The sequence below is a fragment of the Bubalus kerabau genome, chromosome 1 (genome assembly GCF_029407905.1).
Source record: "Bubalus kerabau isolate K-KA32 ecotype Philippines breed swamp buffalo chromosome 1, PCC_UOA_SB_1v2, whole genome shotgun sequence".
In the NCBI taxonomy this organism is placed as follows: Eukaryota; Metazoa; Chordata; class Mammalia; order Artiodactyla; family Bovidae; genus Bubalus; species Bubalus kerabau.
The window spans coordinates 188,018,064-188,042,488 of record NC_073624.1 but is presented as its reverse complement, the minus strand read 5'-3'; the positions used below and the strand labels follow the sequence as shown (position 1 = coordinate 188,042,488).

At 49.3% G+C, this 24,425-nt stretch overlaps 1 protein-coding gene, 1 long non-coding RNA gene and 1 other non-coding gene across 6 annotated transcripts in view; 2 read left to right on the top strand and 1 right to left on the bottom strand.

The window, feature by feature from the left end:
- Window positions 1-5,717, bottom strand: part of DPP9 (dipeptidyl peptidase 9) — a 40,271-nt gene extending 34,554 nt beyond the window's left edge. For 3 of the 4 annotated variants that reach the window (XM_055546850.1, XM_055546843.1, XM_055546848.1), the window contains exons 1-2: window positions 2,135-2,315; window positions 1,128-1,180 (exon numbers count right to left, since the gene is read on the bottom strand). The gene's annotated coding sequence lies outside the window, so the exon portion shown is untranslated. Of the gene's footprint in view, window positions 1-1,127; window positions 1,181-2,134; window positions 2,316-5,637 lie in introns of those variants that run through there. The other variant, XM_055546852.1, reaches the window with a different exon arrangement.
- Window positions 2,558-2,629, top strand: TRNAG-UCC (transfer RNA glycine (anticodon UCC)). The gene has a single exon. It is a non-coding gene; the product is annotated as a tRNA-Gly (tRNA).
- On the top strand, window positions 5,024-6,862 carry LOC129627320 (uncharacterized). The gene is made up of 3 exons (XR_008702554.1): window positions 5,024-5,183; window positions 5,561-5,663; window positions 5,812-6,862. It is a non-coding gene; the product is annotated as an uncharacterized LOC129627320 (long non-coding RNA).
- The last annotated feature ends 17,563 nt before the right edge of the window (window positions 6,863-24,425 follow it).

Below are 24,425 nucleotides of genomic sequence, written 5' to 3'. Positions count from 1 at the left end.
TGGAGGCAGACCTTCACTTGTCTCTTTCCCACTGTGGTCCTGACAGACAGGATGCTCTCAACAGACATCTCAGGTTGCATGAACACGTCCTTGTCCTCACTTGAATGCTGTCTAAAGTCAAAGGGACCATTGGTGTGGGGGGCACTCCACCACCTTCTTGACAAGACAGGTGCTCCGATGGTTAAAGAAAAATAAAGCAGTGGAACTTCCCTGGTGGTCCAGTGGCTAAGACTGTGTACTCCCAACACAGGGACTCAGGGTTCGATCCCTGGTCAGGGAACTAGATGCTGCATGGCACAATGAAGATCTGGCGCAACCAAGTAAATATTTGAAAGAGAAAAAGAAAGCAGCACCTGGTCCAGGATAGAGAATCACCCGGAAGTGAAGCAAAACGTCACTAGAAAGCAGCACCGATTTCACCACAGACCAGGGATGAAAACTGTGGGCTCTGGTGTCAGAGAGGTTTGGGTCAAATCCTGACTCCACCACTCGTGGGCTCTGGTGTCAGAGACGTTTGGGGTCAAATCCTGATTCCACCACTGTGACCTTGAAGGAGTCGCCTAACACCCCTGTGCCTCAATTTCCCCAGTTGTAAAACAGGATCAACCCCCTGTTTGTTGGCAGGGCCAATGCCTAATGCTACTGTGAGGATTGAATGAGATTACAGGGGTTAAAATCACACACATAGAAACCACAGGGCAGTTAATACTGGCACCTGAACAAGTTATTTAAAATCAATAGTTACTTAAACAAGTACTTAATAACAAAGTAACAAGTTACTTAAAATCTCCAAGAGGAGAACTGGACTCAAGCCCCTTTCAGAGCAAGAATCCACATCATTCCAGAACCCCGTGCCAGGCACCCTATCAGATGGGGAATGGGGGGTGGAGGGTGGGCGTGGTGTGTCTGTCTGCATGTGTAGCCACACATCCACCAAACAACTTTTTTTTCTCTTCCTGGATAGAAAGAAAAGTCTCCAACCAGAGCAAAGCTAAAGCCACTAGCCTGGGGCCAGGCTAACTGTCCCCCAGGGCTGTAGAAAACCACTTCCTCCCAGATTCTATATCCTGGAACAAATAAACCCCACTCACTCATACCCAGCACTCCAGCCACCCTACCCCACTGACCTTCTAAAGGGTCCAGAGAGCCTCCATTTCAGCTGCAGATGTGGTTCACAGACCTTGACAGAGTAAATGTGTCATTAACGCGGCGACTTAAAAGATGGACTGACTAACCCCCTCACGCTCCTGCCACTGGCGAGTCCCCAGTGGTTGGGCCTAATTCACTGTAGCCAGTAGATCTTAATGATGCCTCACAGCCCCGCAGCGCTGTGTGCACGCCCTGGACCACACCCCGCAGGAAAGTCCTGCCACCAGGCGCCAATTCGACCAGGATCCAGCAAGAGACTACAGGGACTGGTGACCACACTGCACCCTTCCTGGGCTTTTAGTCCCAGCTCCTGTAAAGGTTTATGCTTGCCGCTCAGGCAAGTGACTTCCTCACAGTCCGGGGCAGGGATGCGCTCAAAGGGAACAGGAGCCACTTCTGCCGCACAGATGGGGAAGTGTCAAGACTCTGTTGGAAGAGGGTGGATGGCTGGACAGGGCTGGGAAGGAGGCTGAGGGAAGCGGGCTGGACCCAGTGGGGATGTGGGGTGAAGGGGTGGGGGCCGGACGCAGGGCGGGGCGGTGGCCTCTGCTCTCATATGGGTAGCATGTGTCTGTATAAAGAGAGGACAAGGTGAGGACCTCCAGAGCCGACGGGGAAGAGAAGGCATTATTGAGTGCGGCCACCCCGGGAAAGGGGTCAGAGCCCGGTAGCCCGGACAGCAACGGGATGCGAGAGGACGTCGGGTCAGGCCGGGCAGAGGAGAGATTGAGAGCTGGCCGGGCAAGCGGAGGGAACTGGCGGGAGAGGAGTGAGGCGAGAAGCGGGGCGAAGGGGAAACGGAGGCGAGGACTGGAGGAACCGCGCGTACGGTCAACGGCCGGGCCGGGGAGCGCGGGGGCGGGGACGGAGGGCCCCCGGGGAAGCCGTTCCACGTAGGGTCCAGAGTCGGGACTGAAGCGGGGCGGGTCAATGGCGGGTTCAGGGTTGCGGCCGAGGCCGGACGGGGCGTGGGGGTGCTGCTCACCGGGACTGGGGGCCGGCGCGAGGGCTGCAGCCGGGCTGGGCAGGGCGTCCCGGAGCCGGCGGCACCTCAAACTCGCGGCTCCATGCCCGGGACTGCGGCCCCGGAAGTGGCGGGCGCGGGGCACAGCGGGGCAGGCGGACACGGGGTACCCGGCAGCCCAGGCCCCTTTGACCCGGAAGTCGAGCGGCCCAGGCGGCGGCCTGGGATTGGTTGCGGTCCGGCCTGTACCAAGAAGCCCGGGGCGCCTGGGGGAGACGCGTCAGCGGGGCCCCCCGCAGTAAGAGGGGTGAGACGTGCCACGGGTGGCGTCTTCTTGTGCTAGGAAGGGACACTGGGAAGAGACACCTCTGATAACTTGGTATCACCCAACCAAACCGCTAATACTTTTACTAAGGGCATTGTGAGGAACCCTCACTTGTTCGGGCGTTGGTGGTATAGTGGTTAGCATAGCTGCCTTCCAAGCAGTTGACCCGGGTTCGATTCCCGGCCAACGCAACGGTTGCTTTTTTTATCTTTTTTTACTGTCTATTTAAAGTTTCCTAAACATCAAGCTAGTATTTCTATTACTTTGCAGTAAGTTCTACAATTCCAGAATAGCTTTAAAAAAAAAAAACAAGAAGAAATTTTAAAAGCCTCTAATCTGAACTTCTACTGTAGTAAATTTTAAAGTCCTATAGTAAAGATATCTAAGTGTTTCCATCTGGGTTTTGAACCAGGGACCTTTCTTGTGGGAGGTGACAGTGATAACCGCTACACTAGGGAAACGGACAAGAGTCACACTTCTTGAGTTTTTTATAGACAATGTTACAGAAGTTGTTAGTTACATTGTAGCTCCTGAAATAACTATTATTTGGTTCGGTCCCCCCACGTTGATTTCCACTCTTCCTAAATGTCCATCACTCTGCCTGACGCCGTGGAAGCTGCTAAGTCACTTCAGTCGTGTCCGACTCTGTGCGACCCCATAGACGGCGGCCCACCAGGCTCCCCCGTCCCTGGGTTTCTCCAGGCAAGAACACTGGAGTGGGTTGCCAGTTCCTTCTCCAATGCATGAAAGTGAAAAGTGAAAGTGAAGTCGCTCAGTCGTGTCCGACTCTTAATGACCCCATGGACTGTAGCCTACCAGGCTCCTCCATCCATGGGATTTTCCAGGCAAGAATACTGGAGTGGGGTTCCATTGCCTTCTCCGGCCGTGGAAGCTAGAAGGAGGAAAAGAACCCCCTCTCAACAAGCACAAACACACTATTAAAACAAACAAGACAGAAATTGCTCTCAAACCCATCCTGAAGTCAACGTTTCGTTAGTTCGTCTCATGGAGTCCTTATTCTAAACCCTTTCCTGTCTACAAATATTAACCATGCTGTTTCAGCCCAAACCACTTTCTACAGTAATCTTCTGTAAAAGATCTCGCTGCTGGGTGCATCGAATTTGGAAGTGGGGGGAAAAAAAAAAAAGCAGGACATAGAAGTTAATTGAAGATAATTTAAATGAGTTTTCATCTTAACTGGAGTTAACTCATTTTAGAGCATTTCTTTTTTTAAGAGAGATAGTGGAAGGAAGGGAGGTAATCATAAGGATTTAGATTCAGATTACTAAAATCTGCTTTTTTTAAATTTTGCCTTCTCCAGGATTAGAAGAAGGAAAGTGAGGCACAGACCTCAGGTGCAAAAATTAAGGTGGCTCTAAAAAACTCAACAATCAAGATAAATAATATTTTAATACATTATCCTAAGATATTAATATCAAATTAATGACAAAAAGCAACCTCACAGTGGACAAAATATCAAAATCTTAAATCAAGACAGGTTTTGGCAGTGTCTTACCAAGCCATATTGCAGTCTGAAGCAAGAACAAAAATGTGTGCCCTTCTATGTCTGGTTTTACATATTTTTAAGTCCTATTTCCCTCCAGAACATCATTGAAAATATTGAAACTTTAAAGTAGGTATATTAAAATTCACAACATTATAAGAACTTATAATTTTATGTTTCTGTGTTTAATGGAAGCAAACATATGGATAACACTTTCAACATAGGCTCGAGGGGGGATTTACTATTAAAAATTGCTTAAAACATACTGAGGGACTTCACTGGTGGTCCAGTGGCTAACTCTCCAAGCTCCCTGTGCAGGGGGCCCCAATTTGATCCCTGGTTAGGGCACTAGATCTCACATGCTACAACACATAAAAGTTCCAACATGCTGCAACTAAGACACAGGACAGCAAAATACATAATCTTTTTTAAAATCACATTGAGAAGCACACAGTTTTCCTTTTCCTGAACTAGGTCTTAGTTGCAGCATGCAAGGTCTTTGATCTTTGTTGTGGCATGTGAACTCTTAGTCACAACAAGCGGGATCTAGTTCCCTGACCAGGGATTGAACCTGGGCCCCCTGCTTTGGGAGTATGGAGTCTTAGCCACTGGACCCCCAGGGAAGTCCCCTCTTCTCCTTACAAGGATCCGTTTGATTATAATAGGCCCACTCAGATAATGCAAAATAATCGCTCCAGCTCAAGACCCTGAACTTAATCTCACCTGCAAAGTCCCTTGTGCCATGGAAGGGAGCATCTGGGCATTAGGTTCTGGGCATTAGGATGTGGACATTGTGGGGGGCATTATTCTTCCAACTACACCTTCCCTTGCCATTAAAAATTCTTCTGCAGCATCCTTTTTGACAGCTGCATGGTATTCCATCTATTCATTCATTCACAAGTATTTGCTGACTACTTATTATGTGACCATCTATCTCATCCTCCCCCTCATGGCCCATGTGGACCAGTGTGGTCACCTGCATCCTCTCAACCCCCACAGCACGTGGTTTCTTGCAGCAGCCACTGCACCTGTGAGCACCTGACTCAGGCCCCACCCCTCCTCTACCCACAGCCCTCCAGGACTCCCATTTCCCTTGGGATAAAAGTCCTCATCCTCCCATCGCCCATAAGCTCCTGCACAACCTGCCCCATCCTCTCCCTGCCCTCCTCTCCTTCTTCTCTCCTTCCCCCTCACTCTGTTCCAGTCACATGGGCCTGCTCACTGTCCCTCCGCCATACGAGGTACGGTCCTGCCCCAAGGACCATACAGCTTCGCACAAGCTGTGCCTGCCACGTTCTCCCACTTATTTCCAGGGCTCGTTCCTTCTTCTCCTCCAAGTCTTGGTTTTAATGCTACTTCTGAAGAGGGGCCTTCCTTGAGCCCAGCTAACCTTAATCTTCTCCCCTAACTTTGGCAGCCATAAATTCAGTCCCTATCATGTCACTGTTCTTCAATGACTTATCAGTCTCTGAAACAACCCCATATGTAGATCTGTTTACTTCTTTCTCCTCTGTCTACCCCACTGGACTGTAAGCTTTACCAGTTCAGGGTTTTTGTTGTTGTTACTTATTTGTTTGTTTGAATCTATTTTGTTCCCTACATGTCACTATGGGCTCAGGAAACATGTGTTGAAATTACAAACAAATGAATAGCTGCTCAGAGGAGAGAAAATACCAAGGGATGGCGTGAAAATACCTGGTTATGGGGATGGAGTAACACAGGTAGGCTTCCTGGTGAAAGACAAAACCTTGCAAAGCCTGTTCTTTCCTGCATCAAGGTCTGAGAGGTCACTTATCTGCAAACAAAACAAAAACAAAAAACAACAAAAAGAAAAGCTTCTTTAAAATTATTTCTTGTACTTCCCTGAAGGTCCAGTGGTTAAGATTCCGCCTGCTGGGGCTTCCCTAGTGGCTCAGTAGTGAAGAGTCCACCCGCCAATGTAGGAGACTCGAGTTGGATCCCTGATCCAGGAGGATCCCACATGCTGCAGAGCAACTCAGCTCACTGGCCACAACTATTGAGCCTGTGCTCTAGATCCCGGGAACTGCAACTACTGAAATTCGGTGCCCTCGAGCCTGTGCTCCACAGCGGGGGAGGCCACTGCAGTAAGAAGCCTACGCAGTACAATGAAGAGTAGCCTCTGCTCGCTGCAACTAGAGAAAAGCCCACACAGCAGCAAAGACCCAGCACAGCCAAAAATATATAAATTTTTTAAATTATTAAAAAAAAATCTGCCTGCCAATGCAGGGGATATAGGTTCCATCCCTGGTCCAGAAAGATTCCACATGTCACAGGACAACTAAGCCCACACGCCACAACTACTGAAGCCTGCGTGCCTAGAACCTGTGCTCTGCACAAGAGAAGCCACTAAATGAGAAGTCCATTTACCCCAACTAGAGAGCGGCCCCCACTCGCGGCAACTAGAGAAAGCCTGAGCACAGCTATGAAGATCTAGCCCAGTCAAAATAGAAATAATTTTTTAAAATAAAAATAAAAAATTTTTAAAAGCTCATTGAAGGAATTCATTAAACAATCATTTCTTGTGTCCTTCAAACTGACTCGAGGCAGCGAGTCTGCTGTGTGATGCCCAGAAAGTCGCTCCCCTTCTCTGAGTCTGTGTCCAGTAGATGTCCTTGAGGAGGCTAGAAACTCAGGTGCCTCAAATGAAAACGACGATAGTTTCATCTTTCCACTAGGTGTCAGCAGGAGCCCAGACCACAGGCACCTTGCATTATCCATACCACCCCACCATTATCCCCTTCCTGCCATACATCCCATCCTTCCTTCCAGCTCCTCACTGAGGCCTAGATTTCTCTCCCCTAACACCCACCCCCAGTACTTGCAGAAGTGTCCTTGTCGCCAAGCAGGCAACCTCAGCAGGCAGAGTCTATTCTACCAAAGTGCTCAGCCTTCCAGGGGCCTTCAGGAAGGTTGGAGAGAAGAAGAGGAAAGAGGAAAGAAAGAAGGGAAGTGGGTAAGGATTCAGTGTTTTCAGTCTGGGAAACATCTCTTGTAAAGGCTGTCTGCGACAGATCCCTTTGTACCTCCAGCAAATGTGAGCTGAGAGCCTTTCTAAGAAAATGTCACATTTTACACTCCTTTAGGGGATTTCCCAAGTGGTCCAGTGGCTAAGACTCCAAACTCCCAATGCAGGGGACCCAGGTTCCATCCCTGGTCAGGGAACTAGATCCCACATGCCACAACTAAGATCTGGTGCAGTCAAGTAAATAAATAAACCCCCAACTACCCCCCAGAAGCCCCCTTTTTAATGGGTGAAGAGACCCAGGCATGGAGAGTTTAGTAACATGCTCAAGGAGACACAGAGAGGTTAAATAACTTGCCCAAGGTCACACAGCTTATAAGTAGTTGTTTCCCAGGTGACTCAGTGGTAAAGAATCCGCCTGCCAATGCAGAAGTGGTTTCAGTCCCTGGGTTGGGGAAGATCCCCTGGAGGAGGAAATGGCAATCCACTCCAGTGTTCTTGCCTGGGAAATTCCATGGACAGAGGAGCCTGGCAGGCTATAGTCCATGGGGTCTCAAGAGTCAGACACGACTTAGTGACTAAACAACATCAACTTGATGACAGACTAGAGATTCAAAGACAGGTGGTCTGGCTCCAAAGTTTGTGGCACAAAACTAGACTGCATACTACATAGATGAAGTTCAAGGTAATCAAGATGACTAAAGATAAAATAAAAGCTCATTGAAAAGGAATCAGCCACTAGAACATTCGGCCTGGGCCCTACCAGGGTCATTCATGAGAATATTAAGACATAGTAGACCAAGAACTTTCTGGGCAAAAGAACAGAAACCAGGATTCCCAAGTGGCTACGTGGCTAAGACTTCATGCTCCCAATGCAGGGGCCCTGGGTTCCATCCCTGGTCAGGGAATTAGATTCCATATGCCACAACAAAGTTTGATAATCTGACATGTCACAATTAAGATCCAGTAAGAGGAACTAACGGAGAAGGCAATGGCACCCCACTCCAGTACTCTTGCCTGGAAAATCCCATGGATGGAGGAGCCTGGAGGGCTGCAGTCCATGGGGTAGCTGAGGGTCGGACACAACTGAGCGACTTCACTTTCGCTTTTCACTTTCATGCACTGGAGAAGGAAATGGCAACCCACTCCAGTGTTCTTGCCTGGAGAATCCCAGGGACAGGGGAGCCTGGTGGGCTACCGTCTATGGGGTCGCACAGAGTCGGAAATGACTGAAGCGACTTAGCAGCAGCAGCAGAAGCAAGAGGAACTAAAAAGCCTCTTGATGAAAGTCAAAGTGGAGAGTGAAAAAGTTGGCTTAAAGCTCAACATTCAGAAAACAAAGATCATGGCATCTGGTCCCATCACATCATGGGAAATAGATGGGGAAACAGTGGAAACAGTATCAGACTTTATTTTTTGGGGCTCCAAAATCACTGTAGATGGTGATTGCAGCCATGAAATTAAAAGACGCTTACTCCTTGGAAGGAAAGTTATGACCAACCTAGATAGCATATTCAAAAGCAGAGACATTACTTTGTCAACAAAGGTTCGTCTAGTCAAGGCTATGGTTTTTCCTGTGGTCATGTATGGATGTGAGAGTTGGACTGTGAAGAAGGCTGAGCACTGAAGAATTGATGCTTTTGAACTGTGGTATTGGAGAAAACTCTTGCGAGTCCCTTGGACTGCAAGGAGATCCAACCAGTCCATTCTGAAGGACATCAGCCCTGGGATTTCTTTGGAAGGAATGATGCTGAAGCTGAAACTCCAGTACTTTGGCCACCTCATGCAAAGAGTTGACTCATTGGAAAAGACTCTGATGCTGGGAGAGATTGGGGGCAGGAGGAGAAGGGGATGACAGAGGATGAGATGGCTGGATGGCATCACTGACTCGATGGACGTGAGTCTGAATGAACTCCGGGAGTTGGTGATGGACAGGCAGGCCTGGCGTGCTGCAATTCATGGGGTCGCAAAGAGTCGGACATGACTGAGTGACTGAACTGAACTCATAGCCAAATAATTTTTTTTTTTTAAAGAGCAGAAACAGCCCAATTGTCCACCCACAGCTGTGTGATAAATGAGAAGACTCTTTATGTTCTGAACTGGGGCAGTCTGGGCAACTGTATGGCCTATGCCAGCGTTTATCAAAATAATCACAACCCAGAAAGGACACAAATGTATATCAACATGGTGGGGTGTGCCCACAAAATAGCCCTAGAAGGAGCCTGTGAAATGGGCAGCAAGGGTGACTGCCTATGACCTCTGGGTGAGAGGCTCCTGGAGGCTGGGGGCTGGGGGTTTGGGCAAGACTGACTTTCTACTCCTCAGCTTGTGTACAAGTTGTATCTCTATTTTGGAAACCATTCCAAACATACAGAGAAACTTGTGGGACAGAAGAATCGTGGCTCTAATGAAAAAACCTTTCTTTTTTTTTTTGGCCGCACCGCTTGACAGGTGAGATCTTAGTTCCCAGACCAGGGATCAATCACATTTTTGATTAGAAATTAGTTTACAAAAATCATGATAGTGAACTACTAGCTAATGAATTGGTTAGCTAGTAGTTAAATAATGATAGTTAAGGTGCCAAGTCCTGAACTAGTTTTTTTTTTATTATTATTATTGTTAAATAATTTTATTTATTTATTTATTTATTTTTGGCTGTGGCGGGTCTTCACTGCTGCACGGGCTTTCCTCTAGTTGTGGTCGAGGGCTTCTCATTCTGCTGGCTTCTTTTGTGGATCAGGGGCTCTAGGTCACGTAGGCTTCAGCAGGCTCTAGAGCACAGGCTCAGTAGCTGTAGCACACCTGCTTAGCTGCTCCGAGGCATGTGACATCCCCCAAGACCAGGGATCGAACCCACATCTCCTGCCTGGGCAGGCAGATTCTTTACCACCAAGCCGTCAGGGAAGCCCCTGAACTACGTGTTTCCGTAATTTCTTTATCATAACTCTCATTATGTCCATTTTACAGATGGGGAAACTAGGCTTGGTGATTTAAGTTACACAAGAAGCAGTGTACTGGGGAGACAGACACCCAGAGAGATTAATTTCATAAACAACCTCGCTCACTTGTTTTTTGCTATGGAGAAATATTTTTAAACTATTTATTCCCTAGGTGTTGGAACCACAACAGTCATGTTTGAATGAATCAATTCTTTGACTGATTACCTGGGGAGGTTTGCAGTAGCTGGGAACTCCCCTGCCCACCTTATCTTTATAATTTTCATCGATTTATGAAATGATGCCTTCTTGCCTGCAGCCCATGTGGATTCTTCCCCCGACGCCTGCCATCTGAAGACAATCCCTAGTGCTGGGGGTGGGGGCTCCCATAAATTCTTTTTTTTGTTAATTTTTAGATTTTTTTTAACTGGAGTATAATTGCTTTACAATGTTGTGTTAGTATCTGCTGTACAACAATGTGTCAGCTATGTGTATACATACATCCCCTCCCTCATGAGCCTTCCTCCCACCCACCCCATCCTACCCCTCTAGGTCATCACAGAGCAGTGACTTGAGCTCCTGGTGCTATACACAGAGAGGGAGGTCCTTAAATTCTATTCCACCCACCACCATTACTACAACTGCAGAGAACATTAATGGAAGACCTCGTAGGGGCTGGGTGCACTTCTAACCTACTTCATCCTTGTGACACTGAGAGGTATGATCATTAATCCCATCGTATAGATGGGGAAACTGAGTCCCAAAGAGATGAATTCATCTGTCAGCCAGCTGGGGAGCACCGACTCTAACCTGGCATTCTGACTCCAAAACGTACGATTCTAAACCTCTCCATGGCTAACCTAGCGCCTATAAATATAGACAGGACCTTCTCCATCAAGAGACGATGACACAGTGAGCTTGTTATTTCTGTCATGGGGAGGCAGGGATGGCTGATGGGAGAAGCAGAAGCCTTGGGCTGCTGGCAGAAGCTACAGAGTGGAGAGCTTTGGCACCGGGGTGGGGGGCATGTGTGGATGAGACCTGCCCTTTACCCCGCCTCCTTCCTACAAGCTCTACCTCTCACCTCCCTGCAGCTCCAGGGCACTTTACAGTTGGGGTTATTCTTAGCTCTGCACAATCAAACCGTCATTCTCTGAAGGCTAAATGTGGGGGGAGATGGGATGTGGTGGGGGCAGGGTATAGAGGGATGCGAGAAAGGTTTTCTCATTCTGCAGATCTGTCTCCCCGACCCTCACACACACACACACACACACACACACACACACACGTATCCTACTGGAGTTTGCCCAGGACTACACTCCTCTCTTACTCGCTCTTGGGCAGCCTGGTGAACTCAGCCTCACTGTGTGCCACTGGGCAGGTGGTTTTCCCTCTCTGAGCCTCAGCTTTCTCATCTATGAAATGGAGATGATAAAAATAGTGCTCCCTCATGGAGGGCCGTGTGTCTGTGTGTGTGTGAGCCGTGTTCAACGCTTTGTGACCCCATGGACTGCAGCCTGTCAGGCTGTTCTGTCCATGGGATTCTCCAGGCAAGAATACTGGAGTGGGGTGCTATTTCATTCTCCGAGGATCTTCCCAACTCAGGGATCAAACCAGAGTCTCTTGCATCTCTTGTGTTGGCAGGCAGGTTCTTTACCACTAGCGCCACCTGGGAAGCTGTGAGTTCACAGCAAAGAAGTGCAGGAAGGGTTTCCTACCACAGACCCCTGGCTCCTGACGAGTCAGTGGAGTCCTTTCTCCTGTTGCTCAGCTCAGTCCCCTCCCCACTTGTGCCCTGACCTGTCTCCACTCAGGCAGGGAAACACCTTGGTCTCCAGGTTGTCCCTTGGACATCTCCTTGTTGTTTCTGCTTCTCCCCAAGCATTGTCTACCTATCCGAGCCATGGCTCTGTCCATGGTACACAACCTGTGGTATTCAGGAAGGACATTAACTGTGTGAGTGAATGAATGAATGTTTTGTGACTTTCCTCTAGAAATCTCTTTCCTTTAGCCAACTTGCCCATGAGTCTACTACATTCAAAGTTCATCCCCAGGACTCCTGGTAGTCCAGTGTCTAAGACTCCTTGATCCCAATCCAGGGGTCCCGGGTTTGATCCCTGCTTAGGGAGCCGGATGTCACATGCCACAACAAAAGATCCCACACACTGAAACTAAGAACCTGTGCAGTCAAGTAAATAAATATTTAAAAACAAAAACAGCCCCCCTAAAACAAAGTCCATTCCCTAAGGTAAGTTCATCCGCTAAGTTACTGTAGCATAGTGATTAGGAACATGGGCATTGACTCCCTAAAGCCTTGGTTCAAATCTCAACCTTGCCCACATCCCCCACCTCTTTTTTTTTTTTTTTGGCAGCACCATGCAGCTTGTGGGATCTTAGTTTCTGACCAGGGATAAAACCCACACCTCCTGCCGTGGGAACTCGGAGTCCTGATCACTGGACTTTGGACCTCCAGGGAATTCCCTCAGCCTTGCCCCTTAATTACTGTGTGACATCAGATAAGTGTCTGACCCTCTCTGTGCTTCAAGCCATCATCAGGAGTGGTTTCGTGTCAGGGTTAATTTACATGAGGGGAGGAGTATCCAGTCTGGTGGGTCCATAGTCCTTTCCCAGATTCCCAGACCTTGACCTTGATTTTGGGGGGATGGAGTAAGAGAGAGTCCACTAAAGAATGGGGCCCACTGGCGTGCCTAGGACATGGCAGGGTGCTGATTTGAGCAAGCTGCTGCTGCCCACACCCAACCCAAGGTGCAGGGGAGACAGATGGGCACCAGCTCCTGGGGACTCATGCTATAACCATTTCCTAGATGATTGAAAGGAGATCCAACTAGTCCATCCTAAAGGAAATCAGTCCTGAATATTCATTGGAAGGAGTGATGCTGAAGCTGAAACTGCAATACTTTGGCCACCTGATACGAAGAACTGATTCATTGGAAAAGACCCCGATTCTGGGAAAGATTGAAGGCGGAGGAGAAGGGGATGGCAGAGGATGAGATGGCTGGATGGCATCACCGACGCAATGAACATGAGTTTGAGTAAACTCTGGGAGTTGGTGATGGGCAGGGAGGCCTGGCATGCTGCAGTCCATGGGGTCGCAAAGAGTCGAACACGACTGAGCAACTGAACAGAACTGAACTGAGATGGCAAAACTGAGGCTTGGAGGCCCTGTCTGTTTTCCTGCCCTCTCCTGGCTGTGGGAAGGGAGAGGAACAGAGCAGCTGGGGGGAAGGGTGGAAGCAGGATGGAGGGACGCATGAGACAAAGGAGGGTTGGGGTCTATTTATTAGCTGTAATCGCTGTCTCCAGGGCTGAATTAGACCAAATTACAGCAGCCTGCCCCTAAGGACAGCAGGCTTCCAGCATTGTCTGCGGGAGCAAGCAGACAGCAGCGGGAGCGGGCGGTGGCTTGGGGGGGCCTCCTCTCGACAATGAAGCCCCCCAATTAGCCAGGGAGGGAGGCGGGAGAGCAGCAGCCAGGCCCCACCTCGCAGGTCTGTGCAGAGTCCCAATGAATTCAGCTCCACAAAAGCCAATTAAAGACGTCAGGGGGCTGAGTGGGCCGAGGAGGAAGGGGGAGGGAAGGGGGATAGGGGATCATGTGATCCAGGGTGGGGGCACACCAGGCCCACAGGGACTGTGCAGTGGGGGCAGTTGAACAACCCCTGAAAAGCACAGAAGGAGCGAAGTTCTGTCCTTGGCCAGGCCTATTCCCTCAGACCTTACTAGGAAGACAGGGATGCCCTGGGGACCTGGAAGGGCAACAGGGCTCTTTGGGGAAAGGTCCACAGGACAGCCTTGGGAAGTGCGCGCACGCGCCCACACACACACATACACACATACCCCTGAACAGGACATGGGCTTTCCTTAGTCAACAAGGGTCAGCTGGTCAGTCCCTTGGTCATTAGTTGGTGGGCTCTGGAGTCCACTCCTTCAAGCTGGGAGGTGGGGTGGGAAGGACTCTCCCGGGGGAAGCAGGCCAGGCCTCCTGGAAGCTCTCCAGGATTGCTGCAGGCCCTCTCTGGGGAGTCTTCAATCCTGGGTGCTGTCTCCTCCCCACTCTCTGTGATCCTCTTTCAGAGCCCCCTCCCACTCTCTGAGCTCCTGTCTGACTTCCCTTCTCTGTGCCCCCTCCACTCCGAGTCCCCTCTGTTTCCAGAGCCCCTTGCCTCCTCTTTCTCTTCCTCCTCCTGAACACCCTACCACCACCACCAGCCTCCCTGCCTGGGATCCTAAAGATGGGAGTCCTCAGCCTGGCCTAGCTTGAGAGGCCTCATGATCCTTCCTCGGCCAGGTTTTGGGGGTTTTGAGGGAGACGGGCTTCCATCCATTTCCCCTTCTTGGTGTCAGAGCAGGCCACTTGTGGGTCTGCAGTCCACACTTGGTGGGTGAGATGGGATGGGGGCTGCCATTTACCACACCGTGACTGTCAGCCGTGGATGAGTCCTCCTGGGGATTCAGTGGCGGGGGCGGAAGAACTCCGCTGTGAATGAGTGTGTGTGAGGCATCAGCCACTGCCATGGGGACCCCACCCCAAGGAGGTGCCTTCTGTGCCAACATACACCCAGCACTGGCTGCCAGGGAGACGCAGAGACTCCAAGACAAGAAACAGAGAGACGGGGGAAAGCTGGGAGACCCAGGATGGGGGAGAGAGACTGGGAGAGAGGAGAAAGGATGCTCGCCCAGCCATAAGGCCAAACTGCTGCACCCACGCAGGGCTCTCACGTGCATGCACGCACACACTGGCACACCCCCACGCCCTCTCACCCATCCTCTGTACCAGATGCCTATATTTGGGGTCTTGCTGTTTCTCCCCTTTCCCTGATCAGCATCAGTGTCTGATGATCTCTTGGGCATTCCCCAGCCACCCACGTATTCAAAGCACGTACTAGGGACCTGGGACAAGTCTGTGTCCATCCATTGCTTTCTGTCGAATCCCGAATCCCTCTCTGTTTCTCTCTCTTTCCTCGATTCTTTCTCTTTGTCTCTGTCCCCACCTCCCCACTTTGACCACATCATGGGGCATATGAGAGCTTAGTTCCCTCACCAGGGATGGAACCCATGCCCCTGCAGTTGAAGTGAGCAGTCTTAACCACTGGACCATCAGGAAGTCTCTCTCACTGCCTTTTTATTCCTACCTTGACTCTGTCTCTCCCCATCTCTGGCGCCCTGTCCTGAATTCTCAACCCAGACTGCTAGGTGCTAGGGATCACAGGAGGTGACATTCAAGCACACAGCTGTGTCACAAGAAGCAGCCTCCATGACTATCTGGAGGTGGGGCTGGAGCCAGACGACCTGGCTTCACATTTAGCCCAATGACTCCAACACTCCATGCAGTATCTTCTCCATCTATGAATGGGTATAATAAGCATTGCTGTTTAGTCCCTAAGTCATGTCCAACTTTTTTAGAACCTGTGAGCTATAGCCCACCAGGCTCCTCTGTCCATGGGGATTCTCCAGGCAAGAATACTGGAGTGGGTTGCCATGCCCTCCTCCAGGGATCGAACCTGTCTGCATTGCAGGTGGATTCTTTACCATCTCAGCCACAAAGGAAGCCTGAGAACGCTGGAGTGAGTAGCCTACCCTTTCTCCAGGGGATCTTCCCAACCCAGGAATCGAACTGGGGTCTCCTGCGTTGCAGGTGGATTTTTTACCAGCTGAGCTACCAGGGAATCTCCTTGTCCAAAGGATATCAGAAGGGAAAGGCAGTCCGTGCAGACAAGCTCTGTGAGGCAGATCAAGTGCCTGATGTACACTGAGCGCAGTCATCATGGTGATGATTATGAGTTTGACCCTCACAGTGATGGGCCATGGAAAGATTTTAGGTGAGGGAGGGCAGGACCACACTTTCCATTTGAAAGATTTCCCAGGACCCTCTGGGGGAGCCCCAGAGTGTTCCACACAACCAGCTGGATGGTGGTTACAATGTCTACACACGTGTGGTCTCAGTACGCTGAACACGCAAGATTTGTCTGCCTCACATGAGCAGGTGATGTCTCCATCCAAAGTAGAAGAAATACCACAAAAGGTATTCCTTCATACAAAGAGAGCTGTTTGGCACCAGGGAGAAGATGGGAGTATTGTCCCAAGAACCTCAATGTCCTTACCTTGTTTGGTTACTTCTATGTCCTCATCCTGAGTTTGGGGGGGATTGGAAGTGTCAGAAGCCCACAGTGCAGGAGGAGCCTAGAAAGCCTGGAGCCATGAAGCCAGGCTCCTTTCCTGACTGTGTTGCCAGTGATCTGGGGCCATCTGCCCACACGCCCCATTTCTCTGCTTGCACTGCCCCCAGCCCAGAAACTCGGCCCCATCTTGGCTGGAGGAGTCAGGTCCAGGGCTCTAGGGGCATCAGGCTATGGAGAATAGGTGAAAGGTCCTCCTTTCTGTCTTTTTGAGTCTAAAATGCTAACAGTGCTAAGATTTCATTGTTCCCAACACAGGGGGCCCGGGTGCAATCCCTGGTCAGGGAACTAGATCCCACCCGCCACAACTAAAAATCAAGCATGCTGCAACAAAGATTGAAGACCATGTGTACCGCAAGTAAGACCCAGTGCGGCCAAATAAATAAATAAATATTTTAAAAAGTTAACCCTATGTAGTGTGTTTGATGTGTCCCCCCCCAAAATTTGTAGCTACCTCGAACCCCCAAGTGTGACCATTTTTTGGAAATTAGATCTTTGCAGATGTAATTAGTTGAGACGAGGTCATGCTGGATTTGGGATGGGCCCTGGACCCAAGGGCCTGGTGACTCAGATGGTAAAGAATCTGCCTGCAATACAGGAGACCCAGGTTCAATCCCTGGGTCTGATCTCTGGGTCAGGAAGATCCCCTGGAGGAGGAAATGGCAACCTACTCCAGTATTCTTCTTTGGAGAATTCCAAGGACAGAGGAGCCTGAAGGCAGGCTACAGTCCATGGGGTTGCAAAGAGTTGTTCACGACTGCAGATCCAATGACTGGTGTCCTTCTAAGAGGAGGGGACCCCCAGGGAGGCACAGAGTAGAAGACGATGCTAAGCTGGAGGCAGAGATTTGACGGGTACATCTACACACTGAGGAACACCGAGGATTTGGGGAAAGCACCAGAAGTTAGGAGAAAGGCATGGGGCAATTTCTCCCCATGCCCTCCAGAAAGAGCCAACCCTTCTGGCACCTTGATGTAGGACTTGTGGTCTCCAGAGCTGTGAGAGGAGACATTTCTGTTGTAAGCCACCGAGTTTGGGATCATTGTTACAGCAGCCGCAGGAGATGAATATACCCTGTTTTCCCCTAAAGTCATAGATATTTGTTGTACTAATAAAGCCTTTAGGAAATACAGATTTTATTTGTTTAGCTATGGTTTTTCCTGTGGTCATGTATGGATGTGAGAGTTGGACTCTGAAGAAGGCTGAGCGCCGAAGAATTGATGCTTTTGAACTGTGATGTTGGAGAAGACTCTTCAGAGTCCCTTGGACTGCAAGGAGATCCAACCAGTCCATTCTGAAGGACATCAGCCCTGGGATTTCTTTGGAAGGAATGATGCTAAAGCTGAAACTCCAGTACTTTGGCCACCTCATGCGAAGAGTTGACTCATTGGAAAAGCCTCTGATGCTGGGAGGGATTGGGGGCAGGAGGAGAAGGGGATGACAGAGGATGAGATGGCTGGATGGCATCACTGACTCGATGGATGTGAGTCTGAGTGAATTCCGGGAGTTGGTGATGGACAGGGAGGCCTGGCGTGCTGCGATTCATGGGGTCGCAAAGAGTCGGACATGACTGAGCGACTGATCTGATCTGATTTATTTAAAAATTTTTAAATTATTTATTTATTTGGCTTTGCCAGGTCTGGGTTGTGGAATTGCAGCACAGGATCTTTTTTTTTAAGTTGTGTCATGTGGGATTTTTAGCTGCAGCATGCAAACTCTTAGTTGTAGCATGTAGATCTAGTTCCCTGATAAGGGATTGAACCCCTTGCATTGGGAATGGAGAATCCTGGCCACTGGACCACCAGGGAGGTCCCAGATTTGACTTGGAAATATAGTTGGGCACACCTGGTCTCTAGCTGGGTGTCGCTGAGGACAAGTCATTTCACCTCTCTGAGCCTCAATATCTTCATCTGCAAAATAGGATAACCATGCCTGCTGCAGGGAGCAGTTGTCCAGATAAAATAAGATAAACCATGTACTAAAGGGCTTGGTGCTAAGAACACAGCAAACACTCAAATAGTAATAAAAGCTTAAAGTCTACAGCTGACAGACACTGAGGTAAGCACATTTTAAAAATAAATTTTAACGATCATTATTACCAGCTATACCCAGAAGAAAATAGCAGGCACTCCTAATTTCACTTCCCACTGGTAACTTCACCCCCGTCCCCCACCACACTGGTAACTTTTTGGTGAGCATTCCTTTAGATTAAAAAAAAAAAACAAAACACCATATTCCAGCACCATATGTGGGCTATTTGAACAAACCAACTGTACCAAAATGTTATGAGCTCTAACAGGCTCCTAGTCCACACTATTAAGTTTATTAAAGACTATTGCCAGCTTTTAAGAGAGTGGTGATAATACTAGGATTACATTTTTTTTTTAAAAGAGTCCTTATCTTTTATAGACCATTAGGGTATTTGTAAATGAGATGTAATGCCTGGAAACAGCCACAAAGGCTTCCCAGGTGGCTCAGTGGTAAGGAATCCACCTGCCAATGCAGAAGATTTGGGTTCGATTCTTGGGTAGAAGATCCTCTAGAGTAGAAAATGGCAACCCACTCCAGGATTCTTGCCTGGAAAATCCCTTGGACAGAGGAGCCTAGTGGGCTACAGTCCATGGTGTTGCAAAAGAGTTGGACACAACTTAGCAATTAAACAACAACCAATAGCCACAAATTTGAGACAGGGACAGGGAATGGGAACTCACTATTCTGTACTCTTCCTTTTGCCTGTGTTTTGAAAGTTCCCCAAATCAAATGCTTTTAAAATGCCATGATGCAGGGACTTCCCTGGTGGTCCAGTGGTTAAGACTTTTCCCTCTAATGCAGAGGGTATGAGTTCGATCCCTGGTTAGGGAGCTAAGATCTCACATGCCTCAAGGCCAGAAAAAAAACGAAAAACCCACAACTCATAAAACAGAAACAATATTGTAACAAGTTCAATAAAGATAAAAACATGGTCCACATTAAAAAAACAAAAACTTTAAAAAATGCCATGACTGTCTTTTTACTCCTATGTAATAATATTTAACGAAGAGAAAAGGGAATTTATGTTCATATAAAGACTTGTGTTCATGAGGTTCTCAATCCTTTGGCCACCTGATTTGAAGAGCCGACTCACTGGAAAAGACCCTGATGCTGGGAAAGATTGAAGACAGGAAGAGAAGCGGGCAATAGAGGATGAGATGGTTAGACAGCACCACTGACTCAGTGGGCATGAGTTTGAGAAAACTCTGGGAGACAGTGAAGGACAGGGAAGCCTGGTGTGCTGCACTCTATGGGGTTGCAAAGAGTCGGACACAACTTAGCAGCTGAACAACAAAAAAGACTTGTACACAAATGTACATAGAAGCTTTATTCATAACCAACTATTGTATTGTTTTTTAAAAAAACGTATCTGGTCTTTGTCCCAGGTTCCTGAAAGATAACCTCTAGATCCTTGGGTTTTCCATGAACGAAAGAAGTGTCGATTGTTGACGGTGGGGCTTGACCACATCTGAGTTTATGTAAATGAGACAACTCAGGATGGGGACTGGTCGTGCAGGAAACACTGACTGACCTTAAGGGATGGGACAGGAGGGTGGCTGAAGATTAAGTTTAGTCTCACAGCCAATGATTTGATCATTCATACCTATGTAGGTGGTGGTTTAGTCGCTAAGTCGTGTCCAACTCTTGCGATCCCGTGGACTGCAGCCTGCCAGGCTCCTTTGTCCATGGGATTCTCCAGGCAAGAATACTGGAGTGGGCTGCCATTTCCTTCTCCAGGGGATCTTCCTGACCCAGGAAACGAACCTATACCTGTGTAATGAAACTCCAGTTAAAACTCTGAAGCTTGAGCACTGAAAAACTCCGAGCACTGAAGCTTGGTAGAGGTTCTTGGTTGGTGAATGAATCTGAAGTGCGGACAGTCTTGTTGGCAACTGTGCCCTTAACTTATGGGGTCTACCTCAACTCCAAGTGGTTAGTGTCAGAACTGTATTGTACTGTATCACAAAAAGCCCAGGAATGACGGAGATGTCATCCCAGGTAAATGGAGAGATTGTGGTACATCCACACAATGGAATACTATGCACTAAGAAAAAAGAACAAACAGTACATCCACACAACACATGAATGAATCTCATACAGTTATCCATAGCGAAATGAACCAGACAGAAAGAGTACAGATGGTTGGATTCCGTTTACAGACGACTCGAGAAAGTGCAAACTCATTTTAGTAACTGACAGGTCAGTGGTTGCCTGGGAATTGGCAGGGGAGGGTAGGAGGGAGTGATGACAAAGGACAGGAGGAAACTTTTGGGGTGATAGATGTGTTCCCTATTTGGATGGTGGTGATGGCTTCATGGATGTCAATAACTAGCAAGTTGTACACTTTTTTTAAAAAATCACTTCATTGTTTGTTTTTTGGTTAAATAGTAATTTTTATATATATATAATTTAATTTATTTATTTATTTTTGGCTGTGCTGGGTCTTCATTGCTTTCAGGGCTTTCTCTAGGTGTGGACAGCAGGGGCTACTTTTCATTACAGAGCTTGGGCTTCTCATGCAGTAGATTCTCTCGTTTTAGAGCATGGGTTATAGGGTGCATGGGCTCTAGGGTGCATGGGCTCAGTAGTTGTGGCTCCCAGACTCTAGAGCACAGACTCAATAATTGTGGCTCACCAGCTGAGTTGCTCCAAGACATGTGGGATCTTCCCTGACTAGGGATCAAACCCATGTCTCCTACACTGGCAAGTGGATGCTTTACCACTGAGCCACCAGGGAAGCCCTGTAAGTTGTACACTTTAAATGCAGCTCATTCTATGTCAATTATACCACAAGATAGCTGTTTAAAACTGTATCCATCAGGGACTTTCCTGGCAGTCCAGTGGTTAAGACTTCATGCTTCCAATACTGGGGGCGAGGGTTCAGTCCCCAGTTGAGGAACCAGGATCCCATATGCTATGTGGCCAAAATAGAAAGGCATCCATTGGTTCTTTCTTTGTCTACCAGTAAGTATTTATTGAGCACCTACTGTGTGCCAGTCTCTCTCTTTAGAGCTAGGCGACATAGCTGTGAACAAGAGCAATCAAGACACCTGCCCAGGTGATAATTTAGCTGGGGAATACAGACAGCAATAATGCAGTTTAAATACACGTTCTTTGGGGGCTTTTTTTTTTTTTTTTGGCCACAATAAGCAGCAAGCAGGATCTCAGTTCCCCGACCAGGGACAAGGATGGAACCTGCGCCCCCCGGCACTAGCAGCACAGAGTCCCAGCCACTGGGCCACTGCCAGGGAATTCCCTGGACACACATTCTTTATAGAGTCAATCCTCAGTATTTTCAGGCTTGAAAATGAAAGTTTTCATTTTCGAGTCATGTTTGACCCTTTGTGACCTCATGGACTGTAGCGCTCTAGGCTCCTCTGTCCATGGAATTCTCCAGGCAAGAATACTGGAGTGGATAGCCATTCCCTTCTCCAGGGGATCTTCCTGACCTAGGGATCAAACCCAGATCTCCTACACTGCAGGCAGATTCTTTACTGTCTGAGCCCTACAGAAGATCCATTTTCAGGTTTGGTATATGCAAAATCACCTCATTGTTAACATTTTTTTGTAACTCCAAAGCAAATGCATTTTGACTTTCACGGTCATTCCTGGACGTGTGCAGAATGGTGAAAAATGTATCCCCACCATGCGTTCTCCCTGCTGAGGCTGAGCCAGGCAATTCCTGTCTTCTGATTTCACTCAGATTGTCAACAAGTGTCCTTTGGGGGGTGATTTGAGTGCCATATTTTCTGCGTCATCGGTGGTGGTGGCGGCAGCGGTGGCTTGGTTGTCTAAAATGGCTCCAAGTGAACCAGTGGCACTCAGAGATGGGAGCTGGGGTGGGATGCAGCTCCTGGGATGGGGACCCCACCCACGGAAGAGGGGTGAAGGGGCCTCTCTTTAAGAAGATGAAGATCCAGTTTAGGGAGAGGTGGGACTCAGAACGGCCCCACCCTACCACCCACTTCAAACATCTGCCTAGGACACATGGAACCACACACCTGTGAGCTCATGGCTCATGCCTGCATGTAGGCAAAGGTACACATGCAAATGTGGGCACACCAGTCACCTTCATGCATGCGCGTGCACACACACACACACTTCTCTGCAGACTCTTCAAAATCAAAGACCCTATGAGAACCCAGCTCAGTCCAGTGGCCTCTCTGCCTCCTCCTGGCTGGGACTCCAGGCCACTTGTGTGAGTGTGTGTGTGTGTGTGTGTGTGTGCATGTGACAAAAAGACACAGAAGGGGTAGGACCCAAGAGAGGAGCAGAGGCAGGCAGGCGTGGGGATATGCAGAGGGCAGGAGGCCCTCCCTTTGTCCCATGGCTGAGTTGGCATCATGCCACAGTCCTCACATCAGGCCTGGGAAAGGAGGTTCTTTCTGATGGAGTTTTCTAGAAGAGGGTGTATGTGTTAGTCACTCAGTTGTGTTCGACTCTACATCCCCATGGATGGTAACCCACCATGCTCCTCCATCCACGGAATTCTCCAGACAAGAATACTGGAGTGAGTTGCCATTTCCTTCTCCAGGGGATCTTCCTGACCCAGGGACCGAAGGTGGAGGCCTAGAAAGGCCTAGGGTTGCCCAGATACTCATGGTGTGGCTGGGGGCCTTTGAAAATAGAGGCTAAGGTTAAACCATCAGTTCTGCTGGTCTGGGAAGCACACATTCTTTTTTGTCTCCTTTGGCCACAACTCATGTGGAACTTCCCTGACCAGGGATCAGACCCACACCCCCTGCAGTGGAGGCACAGAGTCTTAACCCCTGGAGCCCCATGGAAGTCCCAGGGTGGTGCACACTTTATCCTCTTTTTAAATGCTTTCACATAAAAATCCAGATCTCGGGCTTCTCCATAAAAAATGGTTGGATCTGGCCAAGAGAGGCTTGCTGTTCTGTGGTGACATGTGGCTGTGAGCAGAGGCTGGGGCGAGACGTGGCTGGCTGTGGTTGTACCTGTCATTTGTCTCTGATGCTGCCGCTTCTGTGGGTGTCCGCAGGTTTGTGAATCTGTGGGTCTGTGTAGCATGGATTGTGCCTGACCATGGTGTGAGGGTGTGTGACGGGGGATTTGTGGACCACGTATATGGGATGTGGTCACCGGGTCTTGTCCGTGCTCCCGCAGCCCACAAGTGTGTGTCTGGTTGCATGTGAGAGGTTTCCTCATGGGCGCCCCTGCTTTTCAGTTCCCCGCATGTCTCAGTGCCCTGTGTGAGCATGAGTGTGCGCATGAGCTGTACAACTATGACCATTGGTGAGGGTCTGCGCCTGTCCTGATGCATGGGTGTGCTGATGACATCTGTGATCATAAGGGGTGGGGGCCGGGGTGGGGGCCTACGGTGTCACTGAGTGGAAACCTATGGGTGGCGCTCTCTGGGGTGTGCAAGTTGTGTGTACAAGGGATGGCCCTGCTCCTGGGGTCCAGGGTCCAGCCAGTGCAGTTTTCCAGGACCTACCAGGCCTGAGATGAAGAGGCATTTTCCTCCCTTCCTCCCTCCCCACCACTTCCTTCCCCTCTCTCTCCTGCCCCCCTCCCTCTCTCCACCGCTCCCCCCTTGCTCCCAGTCCCCGCTTGTTCCCTCTCTCCCCTCTCTCAGCTCTCTGCCTGAAAGCAGCAGGGGAGAAGTGGCCGCAGGCTGCTATCAGCTCCAATAGGCTTAAGTGGCCCATTTCCTGGGCCGGCTGGGTGCCCACCGCAGACACCATTAGGGTAATGAGCCCACAGCCCCTCCCAGGCCCCAGCACCCTGGCAACCAAGGAGGGGGTGTCCCCAGGCCCACGGGGCTGCTGTTCCCTCCTGTGTGCACTTAACGGGGGATGGGAACAGAGAGGAGGGGAAGGACAGCCCCAGAGAGAGGCAGACACGGAGGACAAAGATGCGCACGGGGTCACATAGGGCAGAAAGGCTGAGAAAAAAAAGAAAAAAAGAAAGACAGCAGGAGAGCCAGAGACACAGAAGTTCAGAGATGGAGAGATAGAGGGAGCCGGAGGGGAAGAGACAAAGAAGCTGAAGACAGACCGCAAGTCTGGCGGGGAGGGAGAGAGTGCAAAGATAAAGGCAGACAAAGATGGAAAGACACAGAGTCTCTGAGGGGGAGAGGCCCAGAGGACTGGGAGAAAAAAGGAAGAGGGATGGGCCAGAGTAGGGGGAGCCATGGAGAGAAATACAAGAAAAAGAGAGAAAAACAGAGAGAGAGAGAGAAAGGAGAAAGAAGCAAACAATCAAACATTAAAAGAGAGAAAGTGATCCAGGCCCGTGAACCGACAAGTGACATCTGTCAGAGGGAGATGCGGGGGGCGGTGCACCATAGAGAAAGCCTGGGCTATCCTCCCA